General features: G+C 38.1%; 1 pseudogene; it reads right to left on the minus strand.

Annotated features, from left to right (window-relative positions):
• Positions 1-708: 708 nt before the first annotated feature.
• Positions 709-5,211, minus strand: LOC103077397 (polypeptide N-acetylgalactosaminyltransferase 11 pseudogene; annotated as a pseudogene).
• Positions 5,212-13,553: the final 8,342 nt, after the last annotated feature.

Raw genomic sequence — 13,553 nt, forward strand, 5'->3', positions numbered from 1 at the left:
AAGAACAGAGCTACCATTTGATCCAGCAATCCCACTCCTGGGCATATATCCAGAGAAAACCATAATTCGAAAATATACACGCACCCCAGTATTAATTGCAGCACTTTTTACAATAGCCAGGACATGGAAGCAACCTAAATGTCCATCAACAGAGGAATAGATAAAGAAGATGTGGTACATGTATACAATGTCATATTACTCAGCCATAATAAAGAACAAAATAATGCCATTTGCAGCAACATGGATGGACCTAGAGATTGTCATACTGAGTGAAATAAGTCAGACAGAGAAAAACAAACATGATATTGCTTTATATGTGGAATCTAAAAAAAATGCGTACAAATGAACTTATCTATGAAACAGAAATAGAGGTACAGATGTAGAAAACAAATGTATGGTTACCTGGGGCAGGGGAAGGTAAAGGAGGGGAAGGATAAATTGGAAGATTGGGAATGATATTATACACTACTATATATAAAATATATAACTAGTAAGGGCTTACTGTATAACACAGGGAACTCTACTCAGTACTCTGTAATGGTCTATATGGGAAAATAATCTAAAAAAGAGTGGATAGATATATACATATGTATAACAGATTCACTTTGCTGTACACCTGAAATTAACATAACATTGTAAATCAACTATACCCCAATAAAAATTTTTAAAAAATTTCCAGCACATAGTGTGAGGGAACCAAGTCCTGACTTACATCAGAGTCTCCTCAGGTCTCCTCTTGTTTCCTCTGATTCTTCTCTGGGCTAAGCAACAGTTTCTTAACTGCTTTTTCTCACACTTATTTTGTCCACTTTCAAATTGTCCTTGTGTTGATATCTGCATTTCTGGGTAAGTACGTTCCAGATATCATTTAAATAATTTACAACTCAATTTTTTGCTCAATTCAACACACTCATGGTTATTTCCATAGCTGTTGGTCCTCAGATCACATCTTAAGGAAATATAATACTTTTTATATTTATTCAACCAAACATGTGCCAACCTGAAGGAATTATGTGTCATGGTGTCCTAGCCTTCAGGAGATCCATATGATTACCTTTTTCAGAAAACATCTCTTATTATAGAGCAAGGGATAATAAAGAGCTTACCAGCACACATTCAGATCATAAATGATATTTCCACATTTTTTCCTTCCCGGAAATCCATGCCACTGTCACACTGTCCAATTCATTGCAATAGCATCTGTTCCTGGCAAACAATTCTCCAGCCCTTGTAGGTGACTTTATTGATGCAGGAGCTCCTTCTGGTCTTCCTAGCTCAGAAATGGGAGCAAGATCCCTCTTGAAGTGTGTCCCCCAGCTGAATCCTTCCTGTATCATAGAGGACAGTGAGCCATTGGTGAGTGCATCCACACTGATGATAACAATCACTGGGCAAGCCATGGTCTGCTGGTCCTCCTGGATAACAGCCAGCAAAGGCTGCAGCTGTATCACATTCACCTCACAGTTGCACTCCAGAAACACCAGAAGTTCTCTTAGACCGTGGGTTTCTCCAATCATTCTTCCTCCAATCAATCCCTCACACTTGTATTTCTTATTTTGGACATATTCATCTAGCTCTCCATTTAAATCACCAAAGTCACTATCATTATCCACAAAGATGATTTCATGGAGATGATGTGCTGGTGTGCCATCTATGACTCTGTGCATTGTCCTGAGCAAGGCCAACAAAGCTTCATTATAGAAACAAATAACAACACTAGTGGCTTAATGTCTCTTTGACTAGACAACCCAAACCAGTTAGACAAGACTTTTTTTTACATGCTTCACTCCTCGTGTCTGACAAATCTCCATGACTGCCCAAGTAGTTACTAATAGTCATATGAAGGCATGTTTCTGATAGCCTAAGTATCACAATTCCTGATTACTCTCATTAAAAATCATATCCAGTTCAGAAGAGAATTTAACATTGCCTTCTTCTGGATCTTCAATATGATTATCTATCATTTCACAATTTTGTTTGCATTTAATTATGACTCTAATACCAGACTTGGAATGAAACAGGGATAGAATTTGGGGTGGGGAAGAGTGATACAAGGGGCCCAGACCCCTTGATGGACACATTCTTAAGCAGCTGAGTCACTTCACTGAAGATGAAATAAACAAAAAGAAAAACTGTACAGGACACAGACATAAAAAGGCACCCTACAGAAATATCAGACTGTGACACTTCCCACTATTGACCTAGCAGAGCTGAAAGGCCTTTTTCAATTTCCTGGAGCAGAAGCTGTGAACCAAAAGCTGATGCTGGAGGCTGAGTGTAGACCAGTGAGAGTGAAAAACTTCAGGGTGTAGCCTGAGGGGTGTGGGTGTAAAGCCCACAGAACTTCAGGGGGTGCGTTCTGTAGGCTTTACTTCCAGGTTCTCCATCAGGGTGAAGAGCCTGGAAATATACACTCATGACTCCTAAACTAGGGCTGTGGCATTCTCCTTCCTCTCTGCAGCAGCTGTCACAGCTGTTGTGGCACCAGCCAGGCAGCACTGGGCTGCCTTGAAACCCAGCAACACACAGGCAAGGACATGGTGGCAGCCACAAACCCACCCAGGCCCTGGGACCTCACACCCCAACTCTCACCTTTTTTTTTTTTTTTTCCCCAAAAATATTAGCAGTCAGACTCTTAAAATTAAGCAGGAATTAAAAGCATGTCTTGGGGAATAGCAGGGAAGAAATTTGCACACTTCCACTCCTCTCTTGATCCCATTTTGAACTGAACCAGGGGTTATTTGAAATACAAAAGATAGAGCCAAGATCCACATGGAAGCTAGAAGAAGGAAAAGAAGAATAAGGAAAAATGAAAAATAACAGTGTTTCATTGGTAACTGGATATTGGGTTGTTTTTGTTTGTTTGTTTTTAAGAAGCTGAAAATCTCCCTTTTGAAAAATTTTGTACAGTTTAGTTTCTGTCTTCTAGCATGGAGACTGTTATTCTCCTTGGGGGCACACAGCTCCTTTGACGCCTATGACTGCATTAATATATCTTTCTTATGCAGAAGTAAGGCATTTTTTCTAAGCATGTGACACACTGACTAGAAGATAGAAGATGCTAAATAAACAATTTATTGAAGTAAATTGAATAGTAAGTTTTTGCTTTATTTTTAGACTCCTTTAACATTTTATTTGTGTAGGCTATACAAAGTAGCAATTGAAAAATGTAAAAATATTATCTACCTCACAGAGTTGTTGGTAGGGTAAAGAAGCTAATATTTAGAGTGACCTAGCTCATCCTTAGCATACAGTAAGATCTCAGTTAATGCTTGTATTGCTATTGTTGAGCTGTTATCAGTAATGAACACAAATGGAACTTGTGTGTATGTGCATGCATTTAGGTTTCTATATGTGTACATTCATAAGTGTGTGTGGTTTTATATACTATAATATCATGTTTTATGTGTATCTCTAAATTCACTTAAAATTAGTTCTTACTTTATTTTTGAAATCTAAATTCATATATATTTTTAAGACCATGTACATTATTACCACTTAATGTGCTTTTAGGGAATTTCAAAGAGCTATTCTAATCTTTATAGCTTTCAATATTTTTAAACCTATTTTCAAAATGTGGAATTATCCCCTTGAGTGTATGAGGAAAAGCTCAGTTTCCAAAATTGAAAGAATGTGTGTCATTTCTTCCTAGAGCAGTGGCACAGGTGAATTTTACAGGAATGGGGAAGATTAACTAGGAACTCAGTACGATGTAAAGGCATCTGAGAAGCAGTAGGAGATAATACTTGACCTTCTGAGGCTTCTCAGGGGATTGAAGTTAAAGCAACTCCAGGTGGTCTTCAGAATCACTTGACATTTCCTGTAAGTGATGGGCCAAACAAGAAAAAGCCAGAGAAAGTCAGAGTTACAAAAAAGTTCCATTTCACCAACTTATTGAGCATATTTATTTAAAGTATCTCTTTTGACTCTACAGTTAGTATATCTAAAATACCTCTCTATACTCATCACAGCAACCAACATGGTGCTTGTAACTATCAAAGTTCATCCTCAGGTCTTACCCTTCCCTCCAGGCTCTCAGTCAATACCAGAGTTTCAGCTATTCCATCTGTGTTGATTACCTAATACCATGCTGCCAACCCCAATATTTTTCCTGAGATCGAGATTCATATGCTTAACACCTGCTTTATATCTGCATTTGAGTGCCTATCAGTATCCAAGACTTAGGTTTTCCATTTTTCAAGATGAATGAGCATCTATTTGATGTACTCTGTAGTCAACGCTGTGGGTACAAAGGGGAACACACAATGCAGCCTTTTCCTTGTGGAGCTTGTGGCCTAAACCACAGGTCAACAAACTTCTTCTTCTTCTTTGTTTTCTCTTTTTTTTCCAAAAAAGACCAAGTAAACCCAATTCACAATAGGAGCTAGAAAGACTTTCCCAATACACAATGGCAATAAACTGCTTCTCTCACCATGTGCCCATTTTGCACTTTACACATACCCCTATTTTACCACTTACCACATTGTATTACACTTGTTTCTTTGCACCAGAGGTCAGCAAACTATAGACTGCAGGCCAAATCTAGCACCAGACTGGGTCTTATAGGATAAGTACATTACAAATTGTTCAGAAACATCATTTTTATTTAATTCTCCAAAAGCTCTTTTTCTAAATTTAAATTTTCCATTTCTGATAAAAGATACCACCAGCCTCTGAGATTGTTGGATTAGAAAAGTTAGACTCTTACACTCCAGCCTACTTGAATAGGTTAGTTGTGGTGTACACAAGGACTCGTCTAGGCTTTGTACTTTATATGATATGGGGGTTTTATTTAATAAAAGAATTCCAAATTATTAAAATATAATTTGGTACAAGCCTTGGAGGAGGGTGCCCAAGTGAGGGTCTCAGACACATAAACTACAGTAAGTAGTGTGTCCACATGCTCCCTTCTATTTCCACTTCCTTTCCCTCTAGTTTAGATCTTCATTATGCTTCCCCTGGATGTCTTTTTTCTATTGGTCTTCTAGGGCTGCCATAACAAATGACCACAACTCAGGTGGCTTAAAACAAAGTTTATTCTCTCTTAGTTCAGGAGAACAGAGCTAGAGATCAAAATGTCAGCAGGGTTGACTCCTTCTTGTAGCTCTGGGAGGGGGAAACCATCCCATGCCTCTCTCCTAGCTTCTGGTGATTGCAGGCAGTCCTTCACATACCTTGGTTTGCAAATACAGTACTCCAATCTGCCTCCATCTTCACATCACCTTCTTTTCTGTGTTTCTCTGTATCTTACTAAGGACACTTGCTGGTCTTAGCATTTTGGGCCTATCCTAAATCCAAGATGATTATATTTTGAGATCCTTAACTAATAACATTTTCTACATAAAGTCACATTCTAAGGTTCTGGGTGGACATGATTTTTCATGAGCCACTATTCAACCCATTATACTTCTCCACTCATATTCCACTTTGTTATGCTATCATTTACTACTGTGTTGCCAAAATATCTTCATTAGTCATTGTTCTGGTCATGCTACTTCCTTGCTCAACAATATTTATAATTTATCAAAGCTCCTGAAATGGGGCATAAACATATTCTCTTGGTATTTAATACCACTCCCTCATTTCAAGATCCATGCTTTTCTCAGAGGTGCTTTCTTCTATAATTCGAAACTCTAGCTAAACTGGCTTAGTTTGTCTCAAAACAAACCATTGCTTTCCTGCCACTATGTATTTTGGTCATTCTTTCCTTTAAACTAGAATGTAATTCCCATCAAATAACTGCTAATGAAAAATATCTATTATTCTTTAAGATCCCAAACACATAAACAATTTAACTAGCTAACTGGTTAACCAACTAACCTCTACCAGGAAAATTAGTTGCTCCTCTCAAATACCTTTAAAATGTTATTTCTCCCTACTTTAAATAATAACAGAGAAACAATTTATTTGCTTTTGTATAGCTCTTTATTGTTTATAGAGCACACACAGATAGATCTTATTGATTATAAATACTGTTATAGTCATTTGTATACATGTTTGATTTTCCTTACTTCCAGAGTTAGGTGGGCACAATGCTGGTGTCTTGGTCTTTTTATAATACCTGCAATAATTAGTGTAGGGTCTTAGGAGCAGTGTAGCACTGCTGTACAGAAATTATTTTTCAACGAGGATCTGCTAAACTGGTAACATGGAGCTTTAGGATTATGGGCATAATTGTTAGTAGAGATCTACTTGCTTGAGGATACTGTCTAGAATGATACTCCAAGGTCATTTTAAAAATCTCAGGACGGGGCTTCCCTGGTGGCACAGTGGTTGAGAGTCCGCCTGCCGATGCAGGGGACACGGGTTCGTGCTGCGGTCCGGGAAGATCCCACATGCCGCGGAGCGGCTAGACCCGTGAGCCATGGCCTCTAGGCCTGAGCGCCCGGAGCTTGTGTTCCTCAACAGGAGAGGCCACAACAGTGAGAGGTCCGCATACCGCAAAAATAAAAAAAAAAATCTCAGGACGCAGTAAAGACAATCAAATAATTAATTGGCAATAACAAAATTCACACTATATTGCTAAAACTAAATATAGTTTGTTAATGGGATTATGGTTGATCCTCAGATAATTTCTTCTGAGGCTTTATCTTTCCAGGACCCACCATGCAATGCTGTGTCCTTTTTAAGGGAACAGAAATTACTGTTAAATTGTGGTCATTGTTCCAATTAAAGTCATCACATCCTTCTTTATAGGATAAAGGCACCAAGAAAAATAAATAATGTGTACAAATGCCCTGCTTGAATATTTATCTCTCTAATCTACTTAGGGAGACATGTCCCTTAGTAAGAAAAGGAATTTTGCCTGAGAGTGGTTAATTGAATCAGTCCATTAGTTGAAGTTGTGGGCAGAGTTAAGTGATGTTCATGATTTCTCTCTGAGATACAAAATAAGAGCAGATAAGACACCCTCTCCATTTGGCTAAAGCAGTAGCCCAGATAGTTTCTCCCAATGCTTTGGTGCTCTCTCCATTGCCAGCTCCTAATTACAAAGGAACAATGGCAGGTTGGGGGCTCAGGATTCTGCTCCAAGTGAAATATCCTCCTGTCATACAGAAGCATGAAAACAGTACAGATTTTATTTAAACATATTCTGCCTATTGAAATCGAAAGAAAATAAAAAGGCAAATACTACCCTTTTGACAGGTTTATGTCTCTTAATAGTATGGAAGTTTCCTTTCATTATAATTAAAAGATTCAAAATATAACTTCAACTGGAAATTAGAGGCACCCTAACTTTGTCCTAAGAAGCAAACACAGTTAACATAGGTATGAATTAATGTTTGAGCATATTACATGAATGTTGAAAGACTGAAACTCCCATTCTTCACTCCCCAATGGGGGGAAAAAAAAGTTGCATAGATAAAATAAAAACATTTTGGATGTAATACCACTTGTTACCTTTTTCTATAAGTGGGTTTGTAATGTAACCTAGAGAAAGGAAGAGGAAGATGCACTCTAAGACCAAGTTTATTTTGTAGAAAATGGGTCAAGGTTTAACAATAAAAGATAAAGAAATTTCTCATACAGATCAGATGTGTATCTCCAAAAAACATGGTATTGCTTTGCTGTGACAAATGTGTTTGATTGATTTCAGATATTGTAGGAGAGAATCAACTATGGCCCAGAAAGTAGATATGCTGCATTCATGTACACCTTTTTCCTTGCCGAAGGTCATAACTTCTTATCTTTTCCCCCAAATTGTTAAGGCTTTGTGGTATTTACCGGAGTAGTTCTATGAAGAACTGTAAGTTGAATCATACAAAATTAGTTGAATAGAAGCAAATTCTATTGGATCTCATCTAATATTTGGGCTCATCAGAATGAAGTGCAATTTTTATTAGAGAATAATAGGTGAGGAGGTATATACAATAGGCAGGGGACAAAAGTACCCAACACCTTCTGCCCCCCATGGCCATCTAAGAGGCATTTGCTGTTTCCTCACTATGAACCACAGAGACCAACTAGGCTGGAGAAGCAGGTTGGTCTCTCTGGTAAATTTTCTATACCTTACAAATACTAGAGGTGTACCATGAGGGACAGAAAAGCAAAGAATATGTCATACAGGTCATATTTTCTGATCTCATCTAGAATCTTTGGACTTTAATGCAGTACCACTTGGACCATAATCATTTATAAGCTAGGCCCCAGAACCTATATATGAGCCGGGGTGTAGCTCTGTCCCTTCCCCTAACCCTACTTTGTGAATCATAGCCACTAAACTGAGTTTAAAAGTTGGGCCAAGAAGCAAAGCTGGCACTCAGAATATCCTTGCTGAGTGAGAGAAATATGATGCAGGCAGAAATGACACCAACCCTAGAGTGGCTGAAAAAGTGGAAAGACCTGGTGTTTCCCAGGGCAACTGTACTCCATGCTATTCAAATATGCAGTGTCCATATGCAGGTGTCCTCAAGAGCTATCAGCAAGGCTAGGCCACAGAGCATGCTTAGAGTAAACTGAGCACTAAAAAAGTTACAGTCATGTTTTCGCATGAGGGAGAAGAGGCAGCTCCATATCTGATATGGAGAGTTAGGACTCACTCTGCATACAGATGTCGAGCCTGAGATCCTGCACTATTGACCAGACCTGAGGTCCTGGGTAGGTCATGAGGTGGACGATGCAGTCTGTTATTGATGGCACTTTATTCTGGAAATTTTTAGTATACTTTGAGGTTAGTATGTCTAATTGTTAGCAACAAGCAGCTTTTCTTTTGTTTTCTTCAGTTCTTTTAAGCCTCTTTATCAGTTCCATGCTGTTTTATGATGGGGTTCAGGCTGCCCCAGAATGTGTCACTTTGCTGAGTGGATTATTTTGAGCTAAAGACAATCAAGGCCAAACAGACTCAAGAAGATCTTTTAAATTCCTTCTAAACTGCCAAAAAGAATTTAGATGGGGACTTGTACCAGGGAGAGAGCTATTACCAGAGATAACTTTTTACATCAGGAAGACTTACCTGCATGGCATGGCACACATTTGTTTACCAAACATTCGCTTTTCCCATCTTTCTGTGATTTGTCTTTCTCCCCTTTGATGCCCCAGACTCCTATCCCCTTCTCCTAAGCTCAGGATGGCATATAAGCTGCAACTTCCTGACTGTCAGGAAGGCTCATATTTGCGGGTTCCTATATGTATGAATTAAATTTGTTTTTCTCCCGTTAATCTTTCTTATGTCAATTTAACTATCAGATCAGCCAAAGAACTGATCTTTGGAAAGGAAGGAGAGAAAAGATTTCATCCTCTACATTTAAAACAGAATGAAAAATCCCTCATTTTAGAGAATGTATTAATATGACAATTCTCAGCCTGTGATTCCTCCAAGATTCTCTATAGTGTCAGGCAGTGTTCAGGACTTGATATCTGTACATGGAAGATTTAGACCTAAAAACTACTCATGTTTCCCATTTCACAGAATCTTTTATGTGATCAGGAAGATATAACAGATGAGCTTTAAATGACCCTGTGGAAAGACATTACTTAATTATATGCTGATTTAATAAAAAGAAACAGAATTGTATTTGTATTCTCCTGATCTGCCCTATTTTACATCAGTGAGGGAATTATATACCATTATTCCACTATGGTTTTGGTGTGAAAGATAAACTTTCCTCAGATGAGTCCCACCTGGAAAGTTCCCACTAGAAATTCTTCAGTGTTAGACACACACAGCCCTTTTGCCCTCCTTGTGTCTTCCATTCCTTACTCCCATGGCTACATTAAAATTAAGGATTATCACTATTTAACATTTAATAATTACCATGCCATATGTGTCTATTTAATTGAATTAAGTAATTTCTGTTGATTATATCAACAGTAAAAACAGTCAAATAAACACCAAACCAAAGTTTTGATAAGACACTCCACTGACTTCTACTTAGTAAAAAAGTGAGTATGTCATTTCATCGACATAGTGATAAAAATATTGATTTGCAAAAGGCATTCTATGACAAATTTTAATAAAAGTTTTGTTGGATTCTACTTATTGATACAGTTCTTATTTCTCAGAAGCTTTATGAATCAGGAAGATGTAATAGAAAACATTGAATGACACTCTTGAAATATATTATTGAATTATATACTGAAAATCCTTTTATATCATCATTAACCATGTTTAGTTTTTATTCACAACTGACCCAACTGTAATGACAGGTTCAGAGAATTATGATAATGAAGATAAATAGCATTTCTATCTGTCTCAGCAAGTTTCTTGATGTTATAGATTAGATTTTCCACTTCTATACAAATTCTTCCTTATCCATAGACAAGGCCTTGAAAAGACTGAAGTAAACTTATTTCAGATAGGAGACATTTGGGTCTGTTATATTTTTCTTGGTTGATTGTTACACATACCCATTTTAAAAGGTATCTATTTATTTCAAATCATATTCTGTTGGGGAAATATAGTTAAAAACAAAATGTCCCAACCCAGAAATCCTCTCCACAAACGTAGTGGAGTAAGAAAACACTTTTATTATTGAATAAGCATTGTTAAAAAACAAAATTCAACTGAATAAGTTTAAAGATCTACTTGGCTTTATTCAACAATTCATAAATGGGGCAGCATCCCATCTAACACCTAGAAGGGAGCTCCAGGAGCTGTACAAAATAGTAGGCTTTCATAGGCAGAAGGAGGGTGGGACAAGGAAGTTAAAATATCGGATTGTTTCAGGCAAGGTCCCCTTTCCTTAGAGGAAAGCAAGACTTTTATCAAGATTACCTCACTAGTCTTGATCAGGAAATTCCAAATTGATTGGTTTAAAATTCCACTCATGAAACTTCAATTAGGTTTACTATTAAGTCTAGCTAGGGCTTAGCATAGGGGACTCCATTTGGAGCTGTTGTTTCTTTTTAACAACATTAAGTCAGAATATGATGTGTGTCACATGTAGTCTGCTAAGCTAAGAGATTGCAAAGATGGGGAAAAAAAGTTTATTCCCTTATATAGCCAGCAGATGTAATTCATTACATGCATGTAGTAAGATAAACAGCAACTAGTTCACAAGTAAGAGAACTTGACAGCACCATTTGTCACACATGTACATACTAACTCTACCTGGTAATTGGGGTGACCATCTGTGTTAGCTAATTGACTACTAGAGGAAAAACAAACTTCTCATATCTTCATAACAGGAGATAGTTTTCCAATTCAGAATAAGGTTCCCACTGAAGTTAAACTACCCTTTCACAGAAACTGGAAATAGTAATGCAATCTCCCTTAATTTTTACATTTTAAAGAGATGGCTCCTAGGTCTTTGAGAAAAGCATTCTTAGGTCATAAAGCTAACAGAAAGCCTGTCTAGTTTTTAAAAGGATTTACATACATTTCAAAGACATGAGAAATACTTACAATGACAAGTTTTCTAATATATATGCATTAAGAAAATTGGGAGAGGGAGGAGTAGTTTCTTCCCTTATTTTCACAGAGGAGAATTAAGCATCTTATTTTTAATTTTTATTTTTCTTGACAATTATTCCAGTAACACCCCATAATACTCTAACAGGAAAAGACACAGTGTTTATGTTAATTATAACAGCATTACTTTCAAAGCTTACTAATTTTCCATAAGTACTACATAGACATGAAACAGACTGCCAGATTTTTCTCCAACAAAGATGGGTTCATTCAGGATCAGCAGAGAATTACAACTCAAAGTTTGCAACCATGGCAGCCACATACAAGTCCTTGCATGGCAAGGGAAGGAGAACTCTTTTTTAGAGGAGAAAGGAAGTTGGGAGGCTACAGTCCATGGCTTTTCATTGGCTGCATCCTTGCCAGGAAGGAAGAGGACTCTTTCTTCTTCCTGTTGGGCTCTGCTATAGTAGCAGGGCCTGAGAGCTCCTCCTTCTGGTTTCCCAGCCCTATTTATTTATTTATTTATTTATTTTAAGAAGATGTTGGGTGTAGGAGTTTATTAATTAATTAATTTATTTTTTGCTGTGTCAGGTCTTTGTTTCTGTGCGAGGGCTTTCTCTAGTTGCGGCGAGCGGGGGCCACTCTTCATCGCGGTGCGCAGGCCTCTCACTATCGCGGCCTCTCTTGTTGCAGAGCACAGGCTCCAGACGCGCAGGCTCAGTAGTTGTGGCTCGACCAGGGCTCGAACTCGTGTCCCCTGCATTGGCAGGCAGATTCTCAACCACTGTGCCACCAGGGAAACCCCCCCGCCCTATTTAATTGAGATTTCTGTTTATTAATTTTATACAACTATCATAGAGGGTGTCACTGTAAAAATGAAGACAAAAATGAATACAAGAAGAAAGTCTGAAAGGCAAATGAGGTGGCTGTTTTCTTAAATGAGGCAGCTGTTGACTTTAGAAAAAAAAAAGCACAATGTGAGAGTTGCGAGTTAAGTTTTATTTGGGGCAAAATGAGGACTGCAACCCGGGAGACAGCGTTTCATATAGCTCTGAGAAACTGCTTTGAGGAGGCGAGGTGGGGGAGCCAGGTTATATAGAAGTTTTGTAACAAAGTGCAGGTAGTCTGAACATCAAAATATTATTGTTAATTAAAGAAAACCAGGTATCTTGAGTTAAGGAATTTAGCACTTTTCTATGTATGGGAAGATGCAAGAGTCTGGGCTCACTGAAATCATTCCTTTGATATGCACCTCAGCTCTCTGGGGCTAGTGTCCTGTATTTTCACATCCTGAGTTTCCTCAGGTCTCACAGTAGGGAGTGGCTTCGGGGAGTGCCTACACTCTGATAGCTGCTAGATAGCAGGTGTTCTTTTCAGCCCTCCATTTCCTCAGGGCTCACCAGCTCATGTTGGAGGGCTGCAATCATTGATGAGTGTGACATCCTTTGTTGACTGATATGGCAGGAAATATTCTATTTCTCAAAGCCATGGCATGCTAAGGGAAATACTACTCCATGGTGTCACATGCTTTCCATTTTTTAGCTTTACCACTGATGTTGTTATTTTACAAATGACTCTAAAGATATAAATGGCAGGCCTAACCAGATGATTTCTGGCTCTTAAGTTCTGTCCATGAATAGATTTTGACCTCCAGTAAACACACGTATACTAGCCTTTCTCCAGTATCCGTAAAGAAATTGATGGGACCACTCCTAATATTTCAGTAAATATCTTTTTTTTCTTCTCAACTTCCTTGGAAGGCATGAAATACATTTTCTTGTTCTCAGGACACTAGAAGTTAAACTTTCACAGTGATACAGACCCAAAACACAGCACTTGGTTTTCATGTTTCTGACATTTTTCTCTGTTGTCATACATGCATTTTCTTATGCGATATTGGGAAAGGAGAGCTCCTGTTGCAACAAGGATTCAGCAGAGGTAAAGAGGGAAAGCGCAAAACGTCAATGGAGCATTGGGCCGGTATTTTCATCAGAGAAAAACAGACAGTGTATTCTTTTAGGAAGGCTGGAGCTGTCAGTTCCTGGTGTAAAACACAATGCAAAAGAAGAATACCCTAGAGGAACAAACCTAAATGGGAGACAGGGAACGACAAGAACAAACCATTTAAATGCTCCCTGAGGGAAAAATATACATACAAAAGTACAAGAATTGAGGTTTAAAGAGCTTTTTATAACTTTTGTTT

The sequence above is a fragment of the Lipotes vexillifer genome, unplaced genomic scaffold (assembly GCF_000442215.2).
Source record: "Lipotes vexillifer unplaced genomic scaffold, Lipotes_vexillifer_v1.1 scaffold488, whole genome shotgun sequence".
In the NCBI taxonomy this organism is placed as follows: Eukaryota; Metazoa; Chordata; class Mammalia; order Artiodactyla; family Lipotidae; genus Lipotes; species Lipotes vexillifer.